At 47.6% G+C, this 20,576-nt stretch overlaps 31 non-coding genes across 31 annotated transcripts; 23 read left to right on the top strand and 8 right to left on the bottom strand.

The window, feature by feature from the left end:
• The first annotated feature begins 385 nt into the window (after nucleotides 1–385).
• Nucleotides 386–458, top strand: trnav-aac (transfer RNA valine (anticodon AAC)). Its single transcript has one exon. It is a non-coding gene; the product is annotated as a tRNA-Val (tRNA).
• An 832-nt stretch (nucleotides 459–1,290) lies between these two features.
• On the top strand, nucleotides 1,291–1,363 carry trnav-cac (transfer RNA valine (anticodon CAC)). The gene has a single exon. It is a non-coding gene; the product is annotated as a tRNA-Val (tRNA).
• A 750-nt stretch (nucleotides 1,364–2,113) lies between these two features.
• On the top strand, nucleotides 2,114–2,186 carry trnav-aac (transfer RNA valine (anticodon AAC)). The gene has a single exon. It is a non-coding gene; the product is annotated as a tRNA-Val (tRNA).
• Nucleotides 2,187–3,043: 857 nt separating this feature from the next.
• Nucleotides 3,044–3,116, top strand: trnav-aac (transfer RNA valine (anticodon AAC)). Its single transcript has one exon. It is a non-coding gene; the product is annotated as a tRNA-Val (tRNA).
• A 557-nt stretch (nucleotides 3,117–3,673) lies between these two features.
• Nucleotides 3,674–3,745, bottom strand: trnad-guc (transfer RNA aspartic acid (anticodon GUC)). The gene has a single exon. It is a non-coding gene; the product is annotated as a tRNA-Asp (tRNA).
• A 203-nt stretch (nucleotides 3,746–3,948) lies between these two features.
• trnav-cac (transfer RNA valine (anticodon CAC)) lies at nucleotides 3,949–4,021 on the top strand. Its single transcript has one exon. It is a non-coding gene; the product is annotated as a tRNA-Val (tRNA).
• Nucleotides 4,022–4,771: 750 nt separating this feature from the next.
• On the top strand, nucleotides 4,772–4,844 carry trnav-aac (transfer RNA valine (anticodon AAC)). The gene has a single exon. It is a non-coding gene; the product is annotated as a tRNA-Val (tRNA).
• Nucleotides 4,845–5,401: 557 nt separating this feature from the next.
• trnad-guc (transfer RNA aspartic acid (anticodon GUC)) lies at nucleotides 5,402–5,473 on the bottom strand. Its single transcript has one exon. It is a non-coding gene; the product is annotated as a tRNA-Asp (tRNA).
• Nucleotides 5,474–5,676: 203 nt separating this feature from the next.
• trnav-cac (transfer RNA valine (anticodon CAC)) lies at nucleotides 5,677–5,749 on the top strand. The gene has a single exon. It is a non-coding gene; the product is annotated as a tRNA-Val (tRNA).
• A 1,319-nt stretch (nucleotides 5,750–7,068) lies between these two features.
• On the bottom strand, nucleotides 7,069–7,140 carry trnad-guc (transfer RNA aspartic acid (anticodon GUC)). The gene has a single exon. It is a non-coding gene; the product is annotated as a tRNA-Asp (tRNA).
• Nucleotides 7,141–7,343: 203 nt separating this feature from the next.
• On the top strand, nucleotides 7,344–7,416 carry trnav-cac (transfer RNA valine (anticodon CAC)). Its single transcript has one exon. It is a non-coding gene; the product is annotated as a tRNA-Val (tRNA).
• Nucleotides 7,417–8,166: 750 nt separating this feature from the next.
• Nucleotides 8,167–8,239, top strand: trnav-aac (transfer RNA valine (anticodon AAC)). Its single transcript has one exon. It is a non-coding gene; the product is annotated as a tRNA-Val (tRNA).
• Nucleotides 8,240–8,796: 557 nt separating this feature from the next.
• Nucleotides 8,797–8,868, bottom strand: trnad-guc (transfer RNA aspartic acid (anticodon GUC)). Its single transcript has one exon. It is a non-coding gene; the product is annotated as a tRNA-Asp (tRNA).
• A 203-nt stretch (nucleotides 8,869–9,071) lies between these two features.
• Nucleotides 9,072–9,144, top strand: trnav-cac (transfer RNA valine (anticodon CAC)). The gene has a single exon. It is a non-coding gene; the product is annotated as a tRNA-Val (tRNA).
• A 750-nt stretch (nucleotides 9,145–9,894) lies between these two features.
• Nucleotides 9,895–9,967, top strand: trnav-aac (transfer RNA valine (anticodon AAC)). Its single transcript has one exon. It is a non-coding gene; the product is annotated as a tRNA-Val (tRNA).
• A 557-nt stretch (nucleotides 9,968–10,524) lies between these two features.
• Nucleotides 10,525–10,596, bottom strand: trnad-guc (transfer RNA aspartic acid (anticodon GUC)). Its single transcript has one exon. It is a non-coding gene; the product is annotated as a tRNA-Asp (tRNA).
• A 203-nt stretch (nucleotides 10,597–10,799) lies between these two features.
• On the top strand, nucleotides 10,800–10,872 carry trnav-cac (transfer RNA valine (anticodon CAC)). Its single transcript has one exon. It is a non-coding gene; the product is annotated as a tRNA-Val (tRNA).
• A 1,000-nt stretch (nucleotides 10,873–11,872) lies between these two features.
• trnav-cac (transfer RNA valine (anticodon CAC)) lies at nucleotides 11,873–11,945 on the top strand. Its single transcript has one exon. It is a non-coding gene; the product is annotated as a tRNA-Val (tRNA).
• A 758-nt stretch (nucleotides 11,946–12,703) lies between these two features.
• trnav-aac (transfer RNA valine (anticodon AAC)) lies at nucleotides 12,704–12,776 on the top strand. The gene has a single exon. It is a non-coding gene; the product is annotated as a tRNA-Val (tRNA).
• Nucleotides 12,777–13,333: 557 nt separating this feature from the next.
• On the bottom strand, nucleotides 13,334–13,405 carry trnad-guc (transfer RNA aspartic acid (anticodon GUC)). Its single transcript has one exon. It is a non-coding gene; the product is annotated as a tRNA-Asp (tRNA).
• A 203-nt stretch (nucleotides 13,406–13,608) lies between these two features.
• trnav-cac (transfer RNA valine (anticodon CAC)) lies at nucleotides 13,609–13,681 on the top strand. Its single transcript has one exon. It is a non-coding gene; the product is annotated as a tRNA-Val (tRNA).
• Nucleotides 13,682–14,431: 750 nt separating this feature from the next.
• trnav-aac (transfer RNA valine (anticodon AAC)) lies at nucleotides 14,432–14,504 on the top strand. The gene has a single exon. It is a non-coding gene; the product is annotated as a tRNA-Val (tRNA).
• A 557-nt stretch (nucleotides 14,505–15,061) lies between these two features.
• trnad-guc (transfer RNA aspartic acid (anticodon GUC)) lies at nucleotides 15,062–15,133 on the bottom strand. Its single transcript has one exon. It is a non-coding gene; the product is annotated as a tRNA-Asp (tRNA).
• A 203-nt stretch (nucleotides 15,134–15,336) lies between these two features.
• Nucleotides 15,337–15,409, top strand: trnav-cac (transfer RNA valine (anticodon CAC)). Its single transcript has one exon. It is a non-coding gene; the product is annotated as a tRNA-Val (tRNA).
• A 750-nt stretch (nucleotides 15,410–16,159) lies between these two features.
• On the top strand, nucleotides 16,160–16,232 carry trnav-aac (transfer RNA valine (anticodon AAC)). The gene has a single exon. It is a non-coding gene; the product is annotated as a tRNA-Val (tRNA).
• An 832-nt stretch (nucleotides 16,233–17,064) lies between these two features.
• Nucleotides 17,065–17,137, top strand: trnav-cac (transfer RNA valine (anticodon CAC)). Its single transcript has one exon. It is a non-coding gene; the product is annotated as a tRNA-Val (tRNA).
• Nucleotides 17,138–17,587: 450 nt separating this feature from the next.
• trnad-guc (transfer RNA aspartic acid (anticodon GUC)) lies at nucleotides 17,588–17,659 on the bottom strand. Its single transcript has one exon. It is a non-coding gene; the product is annotated as a tRNA-Asp (tRNA).
• A 214-nt stretch (nucleotides 17,660–17,873) lies between these two features.
• trnav-aac (transfer RNA valine (anticodon AAC)) lies at nucleotides 17,874–17,946 on the top strand. Its single transcript has one exon. It is a non-coding gene; the product is annotated as a tRNA-Val (tRNA).
• Nucleotides 17,947–18,770: 824 nt separating this feature from the next.
• On the top strand, nucleotides 18,771–18,843 carry trnav-cac (transfer RNA valine (anticodon CAC)). Its single transcript has one exon. It is a non-coding gene; the product is annotated as a tRNA-Val (tRNA).
• A 750-nt stretch (nucleotides 18,844–19,593) lies between these two features.
• Nucleotides 19,594–19,666, top strand: trnav-aac (transfer RNA valine (anticodon AAC)). The gene has a single exon. It is a non-coding gene; the product is annotated as a tRNA-Val (tRNA).
• Nucleotides 19,667–20,498: 832 nt separating this feature from the next.
• Nucleotides 20,499–20,571, top strand: trnav-cac (transfer RNA valine (anticodon CAC)). Its single transcript has one exon. It is a non-coding gene; the product is annotated as a tRNA-Val (tRNA).
• Nucleotides 20,572–20,576: the final 5 nt, after the last annotated feature.

Genomic DNA, 20,576 nt, shown 5'->3' with positions numbered 1-20,576 from the left:
ACTGCTGAACAGATGGTGGTACCATTCTGGTGTGCAGTGCAACAGGTGCTTCTTTGGTCTGTCTTGGTGAACAATGAGCACGTGGTAGAAAAGGAAACTCTCCCCGTCTGGGAATCGAACCCCTATCTTCCACGAGACAGGCGGAGATACTGTCCATTATACTAACGAGGACTGCGCCAGCGGTGTTTTGGGCACGTCAATAGCAGGGGGCGCTGTTTCCGCATTTACAGGGAGTGTGCAGAGACATGGACAAGAAACCATGAGGTGTGACTGAATCCAGGTTCAAATCTCTCATCTGATCTCTCTATAGCCCAATTAAACATGTTGTCTTGCTTGTAATGCAGGCGCATTAGGGCAGTAATGTCCGTGCAGGGGCTTACTGTTGGTTTCCGTAGTGTAGCGGTTATCACGTTCGCCTAACACGCGAAAGGTCCCCGGCTCGAAACCGGGCGGAAACACAGTTCTTTGCTCATGTTGACTCTCACAGAAAGGTCCCTGGCCCAAAATCGGGTGGAAACACAGTTCTTTGCTCATGTTGTCTCTCAAAGAAAGGTCACCGGGCGGAAAGACAGTTCTTTGCTCATGTTGACTCTCACATAATCAGACTCTATTGAAGTGAATTGACAGTCATTTGTATAATAAGTGAATAAGTGTGTAATATCTGTCCTGTATGCAGCCGGTGCCTTCATCTCCTCCCTCTTCTACCAATCTGTCCTTTGTTGAAGTGCTTGTCATTCGTGGATCAGTAGTGTGACTTTATTAACACTGTCGCTCTTTTGGGGATCGTATCCATGAAGATGACAAACATAATGGAAGACAAGGACAAGGAGCTTGACACAGAGAAAAAAGGAGTTTGGCTTCCTTCCAAGAATACGAACACAGCCCAGACTCCAGTTACACATCGACATTGAGGGTCAGGCTTCGTCCGCCACTGCTGAACAGATGGTGGTACCATTCTGGTGTACTTCTTTGGTCTTTCTTGGTGAACAATGAGTAGGTGGTAGAAAAGGAAACTCTCCCCGTCGGGGAATCGAACCCTGATCTTCCGTGTGACAGGCAGAGATACTGTCCATTATACTAACGAGGACTGCGCGATCTGTTTTTTTGGCACGTCAACAGCAGGGGGCGCTGTTTCCACATTTGCAGGGAGTCTGCAGAGACATGGACTCGGCACCATCAGTTGTGACTGAATCCAGGTTCAAATCTCTCATCTGATCTCCATATATCCCAATCAACCAAGTTGTTTTGCTTCTATTAGGGCAGTCATGTCCGTGGAAAGGGACATAGTCAGTTTCCGTAGTGTAGCGGTTATCACGTTCGCCTCACACGCGAAAGGTCCCTGGCTCGAAACTGGGCGGAAACACATTTCTTTGCTCATGTTGACTATCACAGAATCAGACTTTGTTGAGGTGAATTGACAGTAATTTGTATAATAGATGAGTGGAGAGAAGCGCTGGTAGAGTTAGTGTTACCATGTGTCCTGCATGCAGCTGGTGCCTTCATCTCGTCCACCATCTACCAATCTGTCCTTTGTTGACGTGCCTCTCAGTGGTATGACTGGTATTGACAATGTCGCTCTTTTGGGGATCGTGAATATGACAAACATAATGGAAAACAAGTACAAGGAGCTTGACACAGAGAAAAAAGGTGTTTGGCTTCCTTCCAAGAATACGAACACAGCCCAGACTCCAGTTAGACATCGACATTGAGGGTCAGGGTTCGTCCGCCACTGCTGAACAGATGGTGGTACCATTCTGGTGTGCAGTGCAACAGGTGCTTCTTTGGTCTGTCTTGGTGAACAATGAGCACGTGGTAGAAAAGGAAACTCTCCCCGTCTGGGAATCAAACCCCTATCTTCCACGAGACAGGCGGAGATACTGTCCATTATACTAACGAGGACTGCGCCAGCGGTGTTTTGGGCACGTCAACAGCAGGGGGCGCTGTTTCCGCATTTACAGGGAGTGTGCAGAGACATGGACAAGAAACCATGAGGTGTGACTGAATCCAGGTTCAAATCTCTCATCTGATCTCTCTATAGCCCAATTAAACATGTTGTCTTGCTTGTAATGCAGGCGCATTAGGGCAGTAATGTCCGTGCAGGGGCTTACTGTCGGTTTCCGTAGTGTAGCGGTTATCACGTTCGCCTAACACGCGAAAGGTCCCCGGCTCGAAACCGGGCGGAAACACAGTTCTTTGCTCATGTTGACTCTCACAGAAAGGTCCCTGGCCCAAAATCGGGTGGAAACACAGTTCTTTGCTCATGTTGTCTCTCAAAGAAAGGTCACCGGGCGGAAAGACAGTTCTTTGCTCATGTTGACTCTCACATAATCAGACTCTATTGAAGTGAATTGACAGTCATTTGTATAATAAGTGAATAAGTGTGTAATATCTGTCCTGTATGCAGCTGGTGCCTTCATCTCCTCCCTCTTCTACCAATCTGTCCTTTGTTGAAGTGCTTGTCATTCGTGGATCAGTAGTGTGACTTTATTAACACTGTCGCTCTTTTGGGGATCGTATCCATGAAGATGACAAACATAATGGAAAACAAGTACAAGGAGCTTGACACAGAGAAAAAAGGTGTTTGGCTTCCTTCCAAGAATACGAACACAGCCCAGACTCCAGTTAGACATCGACATTGAGGGTCAGGGTTCGTCCGCCACTGCTGAACAGATGGTGGTACCATTCTGGTGTGCAGTGCAACAGGTGCTTCTTTGGTCTGTCTTGGTGAACAATGAGCACGTGGTAGAAAAGGAAACTCTCCCCGTCTGGGAATCGAACCCCTATCTTCCACGAGACAGGCGGAGATACTGTCCATTATACTAACGAGGACTGCGCCAGCGGTGTTTTGGGCACGTCAACAGCAGGGGGCGCTGTTTCCGCATTTACAGGGAGTGTGCAGAGACATGGACAAGAAACCATGAGGTGTGACTGAATCCAGGTTCAAATCTCTCATCTGATCTCTCTATAGCCCAATTAAACATGTTGTCTTGCTTGTAATGCAGGCGCATTAGGGCAGTAATGTCCGTGCAGGGGCTTACTGTCGGTTTCCGTAGTGTAGCGGTTATCACGTTCGCCTAACACGCGAAAGGTCCCCGGCTCGAAACCGGGCGGAAACACAGTTCTTTGCTCATGTTGACTCTCACAGAAAGGTCCCTGGCCCAAAATCGGGTGGAAACACAGTTCTTTGCTCATGTTGCCTCTCAAAGAAAGGTCACCGGGCGGAAAGACAGTTCTTTGCTCATGTTGACTCTCACATAATCAGACTCTATTGAAGTGAATTGACAGTCATTTGTATAATAAGTGAATAAGTGTGTAATATCTGTCCTGTATGCAGCTGGTGCCTTCATCTCCTCCCTCTTCTACCAATCTGTCCTTTGTTGAAGTGCTTGTCATTCGTGGATCAGTAGTGTGACTTTATTAACACTGTCGCTCTTTTGGGGATCGTATCCATGAAGATCACAAACATAATGGAAGACAAGGACAAGGAGCTTGACACAGAGAAAAAAGGAGTTTGGCTTCCTTCCAAGAATATGAACACAGCCCAGACTCCAGTTACACATCGACATTGAGGGTCAGGCTTCGTCCGCCACTGCTGAACAGATGGTGGTACCATTCTGGTGTGCTTCTTTGGTCTTTCTTGGTGAACAATGAGTAGGTGGTAGAAAAGGAAACTCTCCCCGTCGGGGAATCGAACCCCGATCTTCCGCGTGACAGGCGGAGATACTGTCCATTATACTAACGAGGACTGCGCTATCTGTTTTTTTGGCACGTCAACAGCATGGGGCGCTGTTTCCACATTTACAGGGAGTGTGCAGAGACATGGACTCGGCACCATCAGTTGTGACTGAATCCAGGTTCAAATCTCTCATCTGATCTCCATATATCCCAATCAACCAAGTTGTTTTGCTTCTATTAGGGCATTCATGTCCGTGGAAAGGCACATTGTCGGTTTCCGTAGTGTAGCGGTTATCACGTTCGCCTCACACGCGAAAGGTCCCCGGCTCGAAACCGGGCGGAAACACATTTCTTTGCTCATGTTGACTATCACAGAATCAGACTTTGTTGAGGTGAATTGACAGTAATTTGTATAATAGATGAGTGGAGAGAAGCGCTGGTACAGTTAGTGTTACCATGTGTCCTGCATGCAGCTGGTGCCTTCATCTCGTCCACCATCTACCAATCTGTCCTTTGTTGACGTGCCTCTCAGTGGTATGACTGGTATTGACAATGTCGCTCTTTTGGGGATCGTGAATATGACAAACATAATGGAAAACAAGTACAAGGAGCTTGACACAGAGAAAAAAGGTGTTTGGCTTCCTTCCAAGAATACGAACACAGCCCAGACTCCAGTTAGACATCGACATTGAGGGTCAGGGTTCGTCCGCCACTGCTGAACAGATGGTGGTACCATTCTGGTGTGCAGTGCAACAGGTGCTTCTTTGGTCTGTCTTGGTGAACAATGAGCACGTGGTAGAAAAGGAAACTCTCCCCGTCTGGGAATCGAACCCCTATCTTCCACGAGACAGGCGGAGATACTGTCCATTATACTAACGAGGACTGCGCCAGCGGTGTTTTGGGCACGTCAACAGCAGGGGGCGCTGTTTCCGCATTTACAGGGAGTGTGCAGAGACATGGACAAGAAACCATGAGGTGTGACTGAATCCAGGTTCAAATCTCTCATCTGATCTCTCTATAGCCCAATTAAACATGTTGTCTTGCTTGTAATGCAGGCGCATTAGGGCAGTAATGTCCGTGCAGGGGCTTACTGTCGGTTTCCGTAGTGTAGCGGTTATCACGTTCGCCTAACACGCGAAAGGTCCCCGGCTCGAAACCGGGCGGAAACACAGTTCTTTGCTCATGTTGACTCTCACAGAAAGGTCCCTGGCCCAAAATCGGGTGGAAACACAGTTCTTTGCTCATGTTGTCTCTCAAAGAAAGGTCACCGGGCGGAAAGACAGTTCTTTGCTCATGTTGACTCTCACATAATCAGACTCTATTGAAGTGAATTGACAGTCATTTGTATAATAAGTGAATAAGTGTGTAATATCTGTCCTGTATGCAGCTGGTGCCTTCATCTCCTCCCTCTTCTACCAATCTGTCCTTTGTTGAAGTGCTTGTCATTCGTGGATCAGTAGTGTGACTTTATTAACACTGTCGCTCTTTTGGGGATCGTATCCATGAAGATCACAAACATAATGGAAGACAAGGACAAGGAGCTTGACACAGAGAAAAAAGGAGTTTGGCTTCCTTCCAAGAATACGAACACAGCCCAGACTCCAGTTACACATCGACATTGAGGGTCAGGCTTCGTCCGCCACTGCTGAACAGATGGTGGTACCATTCTGGTGTGCTTCTTTGGTCTTTCTTGGTGAACAATGAGTAGGTGGTAGAAAAGGAAACTCTCCCCGTCGGGGAATCGAACCCCGATCTTCCGCGTGACAGGCGGAGATACTGTCCATTATACTAACGAGGACTGCGCGATCTGTTTTTTTGGCACATCAACAGCAGGGGGCGCTGTTTCCACATTTGCAGGGAGTCTGCAGAGACATGGACTCGGCACCATCAGTTGTGACTGAATCCAGGTTCAAATCTCTCATCTGATCTCCATATATCCCAATCAAACAAGTTGTTTTGCTTCTATTAGGGCAGTCATGTCCGTGGAAAGGGACATAGTCGGTTTCCGTAGTGTAGCGGTTATCACGTTCGCCTCACACGCGAAAGGTCCCTGGCTCGAAACCGGGCGGAAACACATTTCTTTGCTCATGTTGACTATCACAGAATCAGACTTTGTTGAGGTGAATTGACAGTAATTTGTATAATAGATGAGTGGAGAGAAGCGCTGGTAGAGTTAGTGTTACCATGTGTCCTGCATGCAGCTGGTGCTTTCATCTCGTCCACCATCTACCAATCTGTCCTTTGTTGACGTGCCTCTCAGTGGTATGACTGGTATTGACAATGTCGCTCTTTTGGGGATCGTGAATATGACAAACATAATGGAAAACAAGTACAAGGAGCTTGACACAGAGAAAAAAGGTGTTTGGCTTCCTTCCAAGAATACGAACACAGCCCAGACTCCAGTTAGACATCGACATTGAGGGTCAGGGTTCGTCCGCCACTGCTGAACAGATGGTGGTACCATTCTGGTGTGCAGTGCAACAGGTGCTTCTTTGGTCTGTCTTGGTGAACAATGAGCACGTGGTAGAAAAGGAAACTCTCCCCGTCTGGGAATCGAACCCCCATCTTCCACGAGACAGGCGGAGATACTGTCCATTATACTAACGAGGACTGCGCCAGCGGTGTTTTGGGCACGTCAATAGCAGGGGGCGCTGTTTCCGCATTTACAGGGAGTGTGCAGAGACATGGACAAGAAACCATGAGGTGTGACTGAATCCAGGTTCAAATCTCTCATCTGATCTCTCTATAGCCCAATTAAACATGTTGTCTTGCTTGTAATGCAGGCGCATTAGGGCAGTAATGTCCGTGCAGGGGCTTACTGTCGGTTTCCGTAGTGTGGCGCTTATCACGTTCGCCTAACACGCGAAAGGTCCCTGGCCCAAAATCGGGTGGAAACACAGTTCTTTGCTCATGTTGTCTCTCAAAGAAAGGTCACCGGGCGGAAAGACAGTTCTTTGCTCATGTTGACTCTCACATAATCAGACTCTATTGAAGTGAATTGACAGTCATTTGTATAATAAGTGAATAAGTGTGTAATATCTGTCCTGTATGCAGCTGGTGCCTTCATCTCCTCCCTCTTCTACCAATCTGTCCTTTGTTGAAGTGCTTGTCATTCGTGGATCAGTAGTGTGACTTTATTAACACTGTCGCTCTTTTGGGGATCGTATCCATGAAGATCACAAACATAATGGAAGACAAGGACAAGGAGCTTGACACAGAGAAAAAAGGAGTTTGGCTTCCTTCCAAGAATATGAACACAGCCCAGACTCCAGTTACACATCGACATTGAGGGTCAGGCTTCGTCCGCCACTGCTGAACAGATGGTGGTACCATTCTGGTGTGCTTCTTTGGTCTTTCTTGGTGAACAATGAGTAGGTGGTAGAAAAGGAAACTCTCCCCGTCGGGGAATCGAACCCCGATCTTCCGCGTGACAGGCGGAGATACTGTCCATTATACTAACGAGGACTGCGCTATCTGTTTTTTTGGCACGTCAACAGCATGGGGCGCTGTTTCCACATTTACAGGGAGTGTGCAGAGACATGGACTCGGCACCATCAGTTGTGACTGAATCCAGGTTCAAATCTCTCATCTGATCTCCATATATCCCAATCAACCAAGTTGTTTTGCTTCTATTAGGGCATTCATGTCCGTGGAAAGGCACATTGTCGGTTTCCGTAGTGTAGCGGTTATCACGTTCGCCTCACACGCGAAAGGTCCCCGGCTCGAAACCGGGCGGAAACACATTTCTTTGCTCATGTTGACTATCACAGAATCAGACTTTGTTGAGGTGAATTGACAGTAATTTGTATAATAGATGAGTGGAGAGAAGCGCTGGTAGAGTTAGTGTTACCATGTGTCCTGCATGCAGCTGGTGCTTTCATCTCGTCCACCATCTACCAATCTGTCCTTTGTTGACGTGCCTCTCAGTGGTATGACTGGTATTGACAATGTCGCTCTTTTGGGGATCGTGAATATGACAAACATAATGGAAAACAAGTACAAGGAGCTTGACACAGAGAAAAAAGGTGTTTGGCTTCCTTCCAAGAATATGAACACAGCCCAGACTCCAGTTAGACATCGACATTGAGGGTCAGGGTTCGTCCGCCACTGCTGAACAGATGGTGGTACCATTCTGGTGTGCAGTGCAACAGGTGCTTCTTTGGTCTGTCTTGGTGAACAATGAGCACGTGGTAGAAAAGGAAACTCTCCCCGTCTGGGAATCAAACCCCTATCTTCCACGAGACAGGCGGAGATACTGTCCATTATACTAACGAGGACTGCGCCAGCGGTGTTTTGGGCACGTCAACAGCAGGGGGCGCTGTTTCCGCATTTACAGGGAGTGTGCAGAGACATGGACAAGAAACCATGAGGTGTGACTGAATCCAGGTTCAAATCTCTCATCTGATCTCTCTATAGCCCAATTAAACATGTTGTCTTGCTTGTAATGCAGGCGCATTAGGGCAGTAATGTCCGTGCAGGGGCTTACTGTCGGTTTCCGTAGTGTAGCGGTTATCACGTTCGCCTAACACGCGAAAGGTCCCCGGCTCGAAACCGGGCGGAAACACAGTTCTTTGCTCATGTTGACTCTCACAGAAAGGTCCCTGGCCCAAAATCGGGTGGAAACACAGTTCTTTGCTCATGTTGTCTCTCAAAGAAAGGTCACCGGGCGGAAAGACAGTTCTTTGCTCATGTTGACTCTCACATAATCAGACTCTATTGAAGTGAATTGACAGTCATTTGTATAATAAGTGAATAAGTGTGTAATATCTGTCCTGTATGCAGCTGGTGCCTTCATCTCCTCCCTCTTCTACCAATCTGTCCTTTGTTGAAGTGCTTGTCATTCGTGGATCAGTAGTGTGACTTTATTAACACTGTCGCTCTTTTGGGGATCGTATCCATGAAGATGACAAACATAATGGAAGACAAGGACAAGGAGCTTGACACAGAGAAAAAAGGAGTTTGGCTTCCTTCCAAGAATACGAACACAGCCCAGACTCCAGTTACACATCGACATTGAGGGTCAGGCTTCGTCCGCCACTGCTGAACAGATGGTGGTACCATTCTGGTGTACTTCTTTGGTCTTTCTTGGTGAACAATGAGTAGGTGGTAGAAAAGGAAACTCTCCCCGTCGGGGAATCGAACCCCGATCTTCCGCGTGACAGGCGGAGATACTGTCCATTATACTAACGAGGACTGCACTATCTGTTTTTTTGGAACGTCAACAGCATGGGGCGCTGTTTCCACATTTAGAGGGAGTGTGCAGAGACATGGACTCGGCACCATCAGTTGTGACTGAATCCAGGTTCAAATCTCTCATCTGATCTCCATATATCCCAATCAACCAAGTTGTTTTGCTTCTATTAGGGCATTCATGTCCGTGGAAAGGCACATTGTCGGTTTCCGTAGTGTAGCGGTTATCAAGTTCGCCTCACACGCGAAAGGTCCCCGGCTCGAAACCGGGCGGAAACACATTTCTTTGCTCATGTTGACTATCACAGAATCAGACTTTGTTGAGGTGAATTGACAGTAATTTGTATAATAGATGAGTGGAGAGAAGCGCTGGTAGAGTTAGTGTTACCATGTGTCCTGCATGCAGCTGGTGCTTTCATCTCGTCCACCATCTACCAATCTGTCCTTTGTTGACGTGCCTCTCAGTGGTATGACTGGTATTGACAATGTCGCTCTTTTGGGGATCGTGAATATGACAAACACAATGGAAAACAAGTACAAGGAGCTTGACACAGAGAAAAAAGGTGTTTGGCTTCCTTCCAAGAATATGAACACAGCCCAGACTCCAGTTAGACATCGACATTGAGGGTCAGGGTTCGTCCGCCACTGCTGAACAGATGGTGGTACCATTCTGGTGTGCAGTGCAACAGGTGCTTCTTTGGTCTGTCTTGGTGAACAATGAGCACGTGGTAGAAAAGGAAACTCTCCCCGTCTGGGAATCAAACCCCTATCTTCCACGAGACCGGCGGAGATACTGTCCATTATACTAACGAGGACTGCGCCAGCGGTGTTTTGGGCACGTCAACAGCAGGGGGCGCTGTTTCCGCATTTACAGGGAGTGTGCAGAGACATGGACAAGAAACCATGAGGTGTGACTGAATCCAGGTTCAAATCTCTCATCTGATCTCTCTATAGCCCAATTAAACATGTTGTCTTGCTTGTAATGCAGGCGCATTAGGTCAGTAATGTCCGTGCAGGGGCTTACTGTCGGTTTCCGTAGTGTAGCGGTCATCACGTTCGCCTAACACGCGAAAGGTCCCCGGCTCGAAACCGGGCGGAAACACAGTTCTTTGCTCATGTTGACTCTCACAGAAAGGTCCCTGGCCCAAAATCGGGTGGAAACACAGTTCTTTGCTCATGTTGTCTCTCAAAGAAAGGTCACCGGGCGGAAAGACAGTTCTTTGCTCATGTTGACTCTCACATAATCAGACTCTATTGAAGTGAATTGACAGTCATTTGTATAATAAGTGAATAAGTGTGTAATATCTGTCCTGTATGCAGCTGGTCCCTTCATCTCCTCCCTCTTCTACCAATCTGTCCTTTGTTGAAGTGCTTGTCATTCGTGGATCAGTAGTGTGACTTTATTAACACTGTCGCTCTTTTGGGGATCGTATCCATGAAGATGACAAACATAATGGAAGACAAGGACAAGGAGCTTGACACAGAGAAAAAAGGAGTTTGGCTTCCTTCCAAGAATACGAACACAGCCCAGACTCCAGTTACACATCGACATTGAGGGTCAGGCTTCGTCCGCCACTGCTGAACAGATGGTGGTACCATTCTGGTGTACTTCTTTGGTCTTTCTTGGTGAACAATGAGTAGGTGGTAGAAAAGGAAACTCTCCCCGTCGGGGAATCGAACCCCGATCTTCCGCGTGACAGGCGGAGATACTGTCCATTATACTAACGAGGACTGCGCTATCTGTTTTTTTGGCACGTCAACAGCATGGGGCGCTGTTTCCACATTTACAGGGAGTGTGCAGAGACATGGACTCGGCACCATCAGTTGTGACTGAATCCAGGTTCAAATCTCTCATCTGATCTCCATATATCCCAATCAACCAAGTTGTTTTTCTTCTATTAGGGCATTCATGTCCGTGGAAAGGCACATTGTCGGTTTCCGTAGTGTAGCGGTTATCACGTTCGCCTCACACGCGAAAGGTCCCCGGCTCGAAACCGGGCGGAAACACATTTCTTTGCTCATGTTGACTATCACAGAATCAGACTTTGTTGAGGTGAATTGACAGTAATTTGTATAATAGATGAGTGGAGAGAAGCGCTGGTACAGTTAGTGTTACCATGTGTCCTGCATGCAGCTGGTGCCTTCATCTCGTCCACCATCTACCAATCTGTCCTTTGTTGACGTGCCTCTCAGTGGTATGACTGGTATTGACAATGTCGCTCTTTTGGGGATTGTGAATATGACAAACATAATGGAAAACAAGTACAAGGAGCTTGACACAGAGAAAAAAGGTGTTTGGCTTCCTTCCAAGAATACGAACACAGCCCAGACTCCAGTTAGACATCGACATTGAGGGTCAGGGTTCGTCCGCCACTGCTGAACAGATGGTGGTACCATTCTGGTGTGCAGTGCAACAGGTGCTTCTTTGGTCTGTCTTGGTGAACAATGAGCACGTGGTAGAAAAGGAAACTCTCCCCGTCTGGGAATCGAACCCCTATCTTCCACGAGACAGGCGGAGATACTGTCCATTATACTAACGAGGACTGCGCCAGCGGTGTTTTGGGCACGTCAACAGCAGGGGGCGCTGTTTCCGCATTTACAGGGAGTGTGCAGAGACATGGACAAGAAACCATGAGGTGTGACTGAATCCAGGTTCAAATCTCTCATCTGATCTCTCTATAGCCCAATTAAACATGTTGTCTTGCTTGTAATGCAGGCGCATTAGGGCAGTAATGTCCGTGCAGGGGCTTACTGTCGGTTTCCGTAGTGACAGGCGGAGATACTGTCCATTATACTAACGAGGACTGCGCTATCTGTTTTTTTGGCACGTCAACAGCATGGGGCGCTGTTTCCACATTTACAGGGAGTGTGCAGAGACATGGACTCGGCACCATCAGTTGTGACTGAATCCAGGTTCAAATCTCTCATCTGATCTCCATATATCCCAATCAACCAAGTTGTTTTGCTTCTATTAGGGCATTCATGTCCGTGGAAAGGCACATTGTCGGTTTCCGTAGTGTAGCGGTTATCACGTTCGCCTCACACGCGAAAGGTCCCCGGCTCGAAACCGGGCGGAAACACATTTCTTTGCTCATGTTGACTATCACAGAATCAGACTTTGTTGAGGTGAATTGACAGTAATTTGTATAATAGATGAGTGGAGAGAAGCGCTGGTACAGTTAGTGTTACCATGTGTCCTGCATGCAGCTGGTGCCTTCATCTCGTCCACCATCTACCAATCTGTCCTTTGTTGACGTGCCTCTCAGTGGTATGACTGGTATTGACAATTGACAAATGTCGCTCTTTTGGGGATTGTGAATAAGACAAACATAATGGAAAACAAGTACAAGGAGCTTGACACAGAGAAAAAAGGTGTTTGGCTTCCTTCCAAGAATACGAACACAGCCCAGACTCCAGTTAGACATCGACATTGAGGGTCAGGGTTCGTCCGCCACTGCTGAACAGATGGTGGTACCATTCTGGTGTGCAGTGCAACAGGTGCTTCTTTGGTCTGTCTTGGTGAACAATGAGCACGTGGTAGAAAAGGAAACTCTCCCCGTCTGGGAATCGAACCCCTATCTTCCACGAGACAGGCGGAGATACTGTCCATTATACTAACGAGGACTGCGCCAGCGGTGTTTTGGGCACGTCAACAGCAGGGGGCGCTGTTTCCGCATTTACAGGGAGTGTGCAGAGACATGGACAAGAAACCATGAGGTGTGACTGAATCCAGGTTCAAATCTCTCATCTGATCTCTCTATAGCCCAATTAAACATGTTGTCTTGCTTGTAATGCAGGCGCATTAGGGCAGTAATGTCCGTGCAGGGGCTTACTGTCGGTTTCTGTAGTGTAGCGGTTATCACGTTCGCCTAACACGCGAAAGGTCCCCGGCTCGAAACCGGGCGGAAACACAGTTCTTTGCTCATGTTGACTCTAACAGAAAGGTCCCTGGCCCAAAATCGGGTGGAAACACAGTTCTTTGCTCATGTTGTCTCTCAAAGAAAGGTCACCGGGCGGAAAGACAGTTCTTTGCTCATGTTGACTCTCACATAATCAGACTCTATTGAAGTGAATTGACAGTCATTTGTATAATAAGTGAATAAGTGTGTAATATCTGTCCTGTATGCAGCTGGTGCCTTCATCTCCTCCCTCTTCTACCAATCTGTCCTTTGTTGAAGTGCTTGTCATTCGTGGATCAGTAGTGTGACTTTATTAACACTGTCGCTCTTTTGGGGATCGTATCCATGAAGATCACAAACATAATGGAAGACAAGGACAAGGAGCTTGACACAGAGAAAAAAGGAGTTTGGCTTCCTTCCAAGAATATGAACACAGCCCAGACTCCAGTTACACATCGACATTGAGGGTCAGGCTTCGTCCGCCACTGCTGAACAGATGGTGGTACCATTCTGGTGTGCTTCTTTGGTCTTTCTTGGTGAACAATGAGTAGGTGGTAGAAAAGGAAACTCTCCCCGTCGGGGAATCGAACCCCGATCTTCCGCGTGACAGGCGGAGATACTGTCCATTATACTAACGAGGACTGCGCTATCTGTTTTTTTGGCACGTCAACAGCATGGGGCGCTGTTTCCACATTTACAGGGAGTGTGCAGAGACATGGACTCGGCACCATCAGTTGTGACTGAATCCAGGTTCAAATCTCTCATCTGATCTCCATATATCCCAATCAACCAAGTTGTTTTGCTTCTATTAGGGCATTCATGTCCGTGGAAAGGCACATTGTCGGTTTCCGTAGTGTAGCGGTTATCACGTTCGCCTCACACGCGAAAGGTCCCCGGCTCGAAACCGGGCGGAAACACATTTCTTTGCTCATGTTGACTATCACAGAATCAGACTTTGTTGAGGTGAATTGACAGTAATTTGTATAATAGATGAGTGGAGAGAAGCGCTGGTACAGTTAGTGTTACCATGTGTCCTGCATGCAGCTGGTGCCTTCATCTCGTCCACCATCTACCAATCTGTCCTTTGTTGACGTGCCTCTCAGTGGTATGACTGGTATTGACAATGTCGCTCTTTTGGGGATCGTGAATATGACAAACATAATGGAAAACAAGTACAAGGAGCTTGACACAGAGAAAAAAGGTGTTTGGCTTCCTTCCAAGAATACGAACACAGCCCAGACTCCAGTTAGACATCGACATTGAGGGTCAGGGTTCGTCCGCCACTGCTGAACAGATGGTGGTACCATTCTGCTGTGCAGTGCAACAGGTGCTTCTTTGGTCTGTCTTGGTGAACAATGAGCACGTGGTAGAAAAGGAAACTCTCCCCGTCTGGGAATCGAACCCCTATCTTCCACGAGACAGGCGGAGATACTGTCCATTATACTAACGAGGACTGCGCCAGCGGTGTTTTGGGCACGTCAATAGCAGGGGGCGCTGTTTCCGCATTTACAGGGAGTGTGCAGAGACATGGACAAGAAACCATGAGGTGTGACTGAATCCAGGTTCAAATCTCTCATCTGATCTCTCTATAGCCCAATTAAACATGTTGTCTTGCTTGTAATGCAGGCGCATTAGGGCAGTAATGTCCGTGCAGGGGCTTACTGTCGGTTTCCGTAGTGTAGCGGTTATCACGTTCGCCTAACACGCGAAAGGTCCCCGGCTCGAAACCGGGCGGAAACACAGTTCTTTGCTCATGTTGACTCTCACAGAAAGGTCCCTGGCCCAAAATCGGGTGGAAACACAGTTCTTTGCTCATGTTGTCTCTCAAAGAAAGGTCACCGGGCGGAAAGACAGTTCTTTGCTCATGTTGACTCTCACATAATCAGACTCTATTGAAGTGAATTGACAGTCATTTGTATAATAAGTGAATAAGTGTGTAATATCTGTCCTGTATGCAGCTGGTGCCTTCATCTCCTCCCTCTTCTACCAATCTGTCCTTTGTTGAAGTGCTTGTCATTCGTGGATCAGTAGTGTGACTTTATTAACACTGTCGCTCTTTTGGGGATCGTATCCATGAAGATCACAAACATAATGGAAGACAAGGACAAGGAGCTTGACACAGAGAAAAAAGGAGTTTGGCTTCCTTCCAAGAATATGAACACAGCCCAGACTCCAGTTACACATCGACATTGAGGGTCAGGCTTCGTCCGCCACTGCTGAACAGATGGTGGTACCATTCTGGTGTGCTTCTTTGGTCTTTCTTGGTGAACAATGAGTAGGTGGTAGAAAAGGAAACTCTCCCCGTCGGGGAATCGAACCCCGATCTTCCGCGTGACAGGCGGAGATACTGTCCATTATACTAACGAGGACTGCGCTATCTGTTTTTTTGGCACGTCAACAGCATGGGGCGCTGTTTCCACATTTACAGGGAGTGTGCAGAGACATGGACTCGGCACCATCAGTTGTGACTGAATCCAGGTTCAAATCTCTCATCTGATCTCCATATATCCCAATCAACCAAGTTGTTTTGCTTCTATTAGGGCATTCATGTCCGTGGAAAGGCACATTGTCGGTTTCCGTAGTGTAGCGGTTATCACGTTCGCCTCACACGCGAAAGGTCCCCGGCTCGAAACCGGGCGGAAACACATTTCTTTGCTCATGTTGACTATCACAGAATCAGACTTTGTTGAGGTGAATTGACAGTAATTTGTATAATAGATGAGTGGAGAGAAGCGCTGGTACAGTTAGTGTTACCATGTGTCCTGCATGCAGCTGGTGCCTTCATCTCGTCCACCATCTACCAATCTGTCCTTTGTTGACGTGCCTCTCAGTGGTATGACTGGTATTGACAATGTCGCTCTTTTGGGGATCGTGAATATGACAAACATAATGGAAAACAAGTACAAGGAGCTTGACACAGAGAAAAAAGGTGTTTGGCTTCCTTCCAAGAATACGAACACAGCCCAGACTCCAGTTAGACATCGACATTGAGGGTCAGGGTTCGTCCGCCACTGCTGAACAGATGGTGGTACCATTCTGCTGTGCAGTGCAACAGGTGCTTCTTTGGTCTGTCTTGGTGAACAATGAGCACGTGGTAGAAAAGGAAACTCTCCCCGTCTGGGAATCGAACCCCTATCTTCCACGAGACAGGCGGAGATACTGTCCATTATACTAACGAGGACTGCGCCAGCAGTGTTTTGGGCACGTCAACAGCAGGGGGCGCTGTTTCCGCATTTACAGGGAGTGTGCAGAGACATGGACAAGAAACCATGAGGTGTGACTGAATCCAGGTTCAAATCTCTCATCTGATCTCTCTATAGCCCAATTAAACATGTTGTCTTGCTTGTAATGCAGGCGCATTAGGGCAGTAATGTCCGTGCAGGGGCTTACTGTCGGTTTCTGTAGTGTAGCGGTTATCACGTTCGCCTAACACGCGAAAGGTCCCCGGCTCGAAACCGGGCGGAAACACAGTTCTTTGCTCATGTTGACTCTCACAGAAAGGTCCCTGGCCCAAAATCGGGTGGAAACACAGTTCTTTGCTCATGTTGTCTCTCAAAGAAAGGTCACCGGGCGGAAAGACAGTTCTTTGCTCATGTTGACTCTCACATAATCAGACTCTATTGAAGTGAATTGACAGTCATTTGTATAATAAGTGAATAAGTGTGTAATATCTGTCCTGTATGCAGCTGGTGCCTTCATCTCCTCCCTCTTCTACCAATCTGTCCTTTGTTGAAGTGCTTGTCATTCGTGGATCAGTAGTGTGACTTTATTAACACTGTCGCTCTTTTGGGGATCGTATCCATGAAGATCACAAACATAATGGAAGACAAGGACAAGGAGCTTGACACAGAGAAAAAAGGAGTTTGGCTTCCTTCCAAGAATACGAACACAGCCCAGACTCCAGTTACACATCGACATTGAGGGTCAGGCTTCGTCCGCCACTGCTGAACAGATGGTGGTACCATTCTGGTGTGCTTCTTTGGTCTTTCTTGGTGAACAATGAGTAGGTGGTAGAAAAGGAAACTCTCCCCGTCGGGGAATCGAACCCCGATCTTCCGCGTGACAGGCAGAGATACTGTCCATTATACTAACGAGGACTGCTCGATCTGTTTTTTTGGCACGTCAACAGCAGGGGGCGCTGTTTCCACATTTGCAGGGAGTCTGCAGAGACATGGACTTGGCACCATCAGTTGTGACTGAATCCAGGTTCAAATCTCTCATCTGATCTCCATATATCCCAATCAACCAAGTTGTTTTGCTTCTATTAGGGCAGTCATGTCCGTGGAAAGGGACATAGTCGGTTTCCGTAGTGTAGCGGTTATCACGTTCGCCTCACACGCGAAAGGTCCCTGGCTCGAAACTGGGCGGAAACACATTTCTTTGCTCATGTTGACTATCACAGAATCAGACTTTGTTGAGGTGAATTGACAGTAATTTGTATAATAGATGAGTGGAGAGAAGCGCTGGTAGAGTTAGTGTTACCATGTGTCCTGCATGCAGCTGGTGCCTTCATCTCGTCCACCATCTACCAATCTGTCCTTTGTTGACGTGCCTCTCAGTGGTATGACTGGTATTGACAATGTCGCTCTTTTGGGGATCGTGAATATGACAAACATAATGGAAAACAAGCACAAGGAGCTTGACACAGAGAAAAAAGGTGTTTGGCTTCCTTCCAAGAATACGAACACAGCCCAGACTCCAGTTACACATCGACATTGAGGGTCAGGCTTCGTCCGCCACTGCTGAACAGATGGTGGTACCATTCTGGTGTGCTTCTTTGGTCTTTCTTGGTGAACAATGAGTAGGTGGTAGAAAAGGAAACTCTCCCCGTCGGGGAATCGAACCCCGATCTTCCGCGTGACAGGCGGAGATACTGTCCATTATACTAACGAGGACTGCGCCAGCGGTGTTTTGGGCACGTCAATAGCAGGGGGCGCTGTTTCCGCATTTACAGGGAGTGTGCAGAGACATGGACAAGAAACCATGAGGTGTGACTGAATCCAGGTTCAAATCTCTCATCTGATCTCTCTATAGCCCAATTAAACATGTTGTCTTGCTTGTAATGCAGGCGCATTAGGGCAGTAATGTCCGTGCAGGGGCTTACTGTCGGTTTCCGTAGTGTAGCGGTTATCACGTTCGCCTAACACGCGAAAGGTCCCCGGCTCGAAACCGGGCGGAAACACAGTTCTTTGCTCATGTTGACTCTCACAGAAAGGTCCCTGGCCCAAAATCGGGTGGAAACACAGTTCTTTGCTCATGTTGACTCTCAAAGAAAGGTCACCGGGTGGAAAGACAGTTCTTTGCTCATGTTGACTCTCACATAATCACACTCTATTGAAGTGAATTGACAGTCATTTGTATAATAAGTGTGTAATATCTGTCCTGTATGCAGCTGGTGCCTTCATCTCCTCCCTCTTCTACCAATCTGTCCTTTGTTGAAGTGCTTGTCATTCGTGGATCAGTAGTGTGACTTTATTAACACTGTCGCTCTTTTGGGGATCGTATCCATGAAGATGACAAACATAATGGAAGACAAGGACAAGGAGCTTGACACAGAGAAAAAAGGAGTTTGGCTTCCTTCCAAGAATACGAACACAGCCCAGACTCCAGTTACACATCGACATTGAGGGCCAGGCTTCGTCCGCCACTGCTGAACAGATGGTGGTACCATTCTGGTGTGCTTCTTTGGTCTTTCTTGGTGAACAATGAGTAGGTGGTAGAAAAGGAAACTCTCCCCGTCGGGGAATCGAACCCCGATCTTCCGCGTGACAGGCGGAGATACTGTCCATTATTAAAACGAGGACTGCGCTATCTGTTTTTTTGGCACGTCAACAGCATGGGGCGCTGTTTCCACATTTACAGGGAGTGTGCAGAGACATGGACTCGGCACCATCAGTTGTGACTGAATCCAGATTCAAATCTCTCATCTGATCTCCATATATCCCAATCAACCAAGTTGTTTTGCTTCTATTAGGGCATTCATGTCCGTGGAAAGGCACATTGTCGGTTTCCGTAGTGTAGCGGTTGTCACGTTCGCCTCACACGCGAAAGGTCCCCGGCTCGAAACCGGGCGGAAACACATTTCTTTGCTCATGTTGACTATCACAGAATCAGACTTTGTTGAGGTGAATTGACAGTAATTTGTATAATAGATGAGTGGAGAGAAGCGCTGGTACAGTTAGTGTTACCATGTGTCCTGCATGCAGCTGGTGCCTTCATCTCGTCCACCATCTACCAATCTGTCCTTTGTTGACGTGCCTCTCAGTGGTATGACTGGTATTGACAATGTCGCTCTTTTGGGGATCGTGAATATGACAAACATAATGGAAAACAAGTACAAGGAGCTTGACACAGAGAAAAAAGGTGTTTGGCTTCCTTCCAAGAATACGAACACAGCCCAGACTCCAGTTAGACATCGACATTGAGGGTCAGGGTTCGTCCGCCACTGCTGAACAGATGGTGGTACCATTCTGCTGTGCAGTGCAACAGGTGCTTCTTTGGTCTGTCTTGGTGAACAATGAGCACGTGGTAGAAAAGGAAACTCTCCCCGTCTGGGAATCGAACCCCTATCTTCCACGAGACAGGCGGAGATACTGTCCATTATACTAACGAGGACTGCGCCAGCGGTGTTTTGGGCACGTCAATAGCAGGGGGCGCTGTTTCCGCATTTACAGGGAGTGTGCAGAGACATGGACAAGAAACCATGAGGTGTGACTGAATCCAGGTTCAAATCTCTCATCTGATCTCTCTATAGCCCAATTAAACATGTTGTCTTGCTTGTAATGCAGGCGCATTAGGGCAGTAATGTCCGTGCAGGGGCTTACTGTCGGTTTCCGTAGTGTAGCGGTTATCACGTTCGCCTAACACGAGAAAGGTCCCCGGCTCGAAACCGGGCGGAAACACAGTTCTTTGCTCATGTTGACTCTCACAGAAAGGTCCCTGGCCCAAAATCGGGTGGAAACACAGTTCTTTGCTCATGTTGACTCTCAAAGAAAGGTCACCGGGTGGAAAGACAGTTCTTTGCTCATGTTGACTCTCACATAATCACACTCTATTGAAGTGAATTGACAGTCATTTGTATAATAAGTGAATAAGTGTGTAATATCTGTCCTGTATGCAGCTGGTGCCTTCATCTCCTCCCTCTTCTACCAATCTGTCCTTTGTTGAAGTGCTTGTCATTCGTGGATCAGTAGTGTGACTTTATTAACACTGTCGCTCTTTTGGGGATCGTATCCATGAAGATCACAAACATAATGGAAGACAAGGACAAGGAGCTTGACACAGAGAAAAAAGGAGTTTGGCTTCCTTCCAAGAATACGAACACAGCCCAGACTCCAGTTACACATCGACATTGAGGGTCAGGCTTCGTCCGCCACTGCTGAACAGATGGTGGTACCATTCTGGTGTGCTTCTTTGGTCTTTCTTGGTGAACAATGAGTAGGTGGTAGAAAAGGAAACTCTCCCCGTCGGGGAATCGAACCCCGATCTTCCGCGTGACAGGTGGAGATACTGTCCATTATACTAACGAGGACTGCGCTATCTGTTTTTTTGGCACGTCAACAGCATGGGGCGCTGTTTCCACATTTACAGGGAGTGTGCAGAGACATGGACTCGGCACCATCAGTTGTGACTGAATCCAGGTTCAAATCTCTCATCTGATCTCCATATATCCCAATCAACCAAGTTGTTTTGCTTCTATTAGGGCATTCATGTCCGTGGAAAGGCACATTGTCGGTTTCCGTAGTGTAGCGGTTATCACGTTCGCCTCACACGCGAAAGGTCCCCGGCTCGAAACCGGGCGGAAACACATTT

The sequence above is a fragment of the Centropristis striata genome, chromosome 14 (genome assembly GCF_030273125.1).
Source record: "Centropristis striata isolate RG_2023a ecotype Rhode Island chromosome 14, C.striata_1.0, whole genome shotgun sequence".
NCBI lineage: Eukaryota > Metazoa > Chordata > Actinopteri > Perciformes > Serranidae > Centropristis > Centropristis striata.
This window is presented reverse-complemented; position numbering and strand designations above follow the sequence as displayed.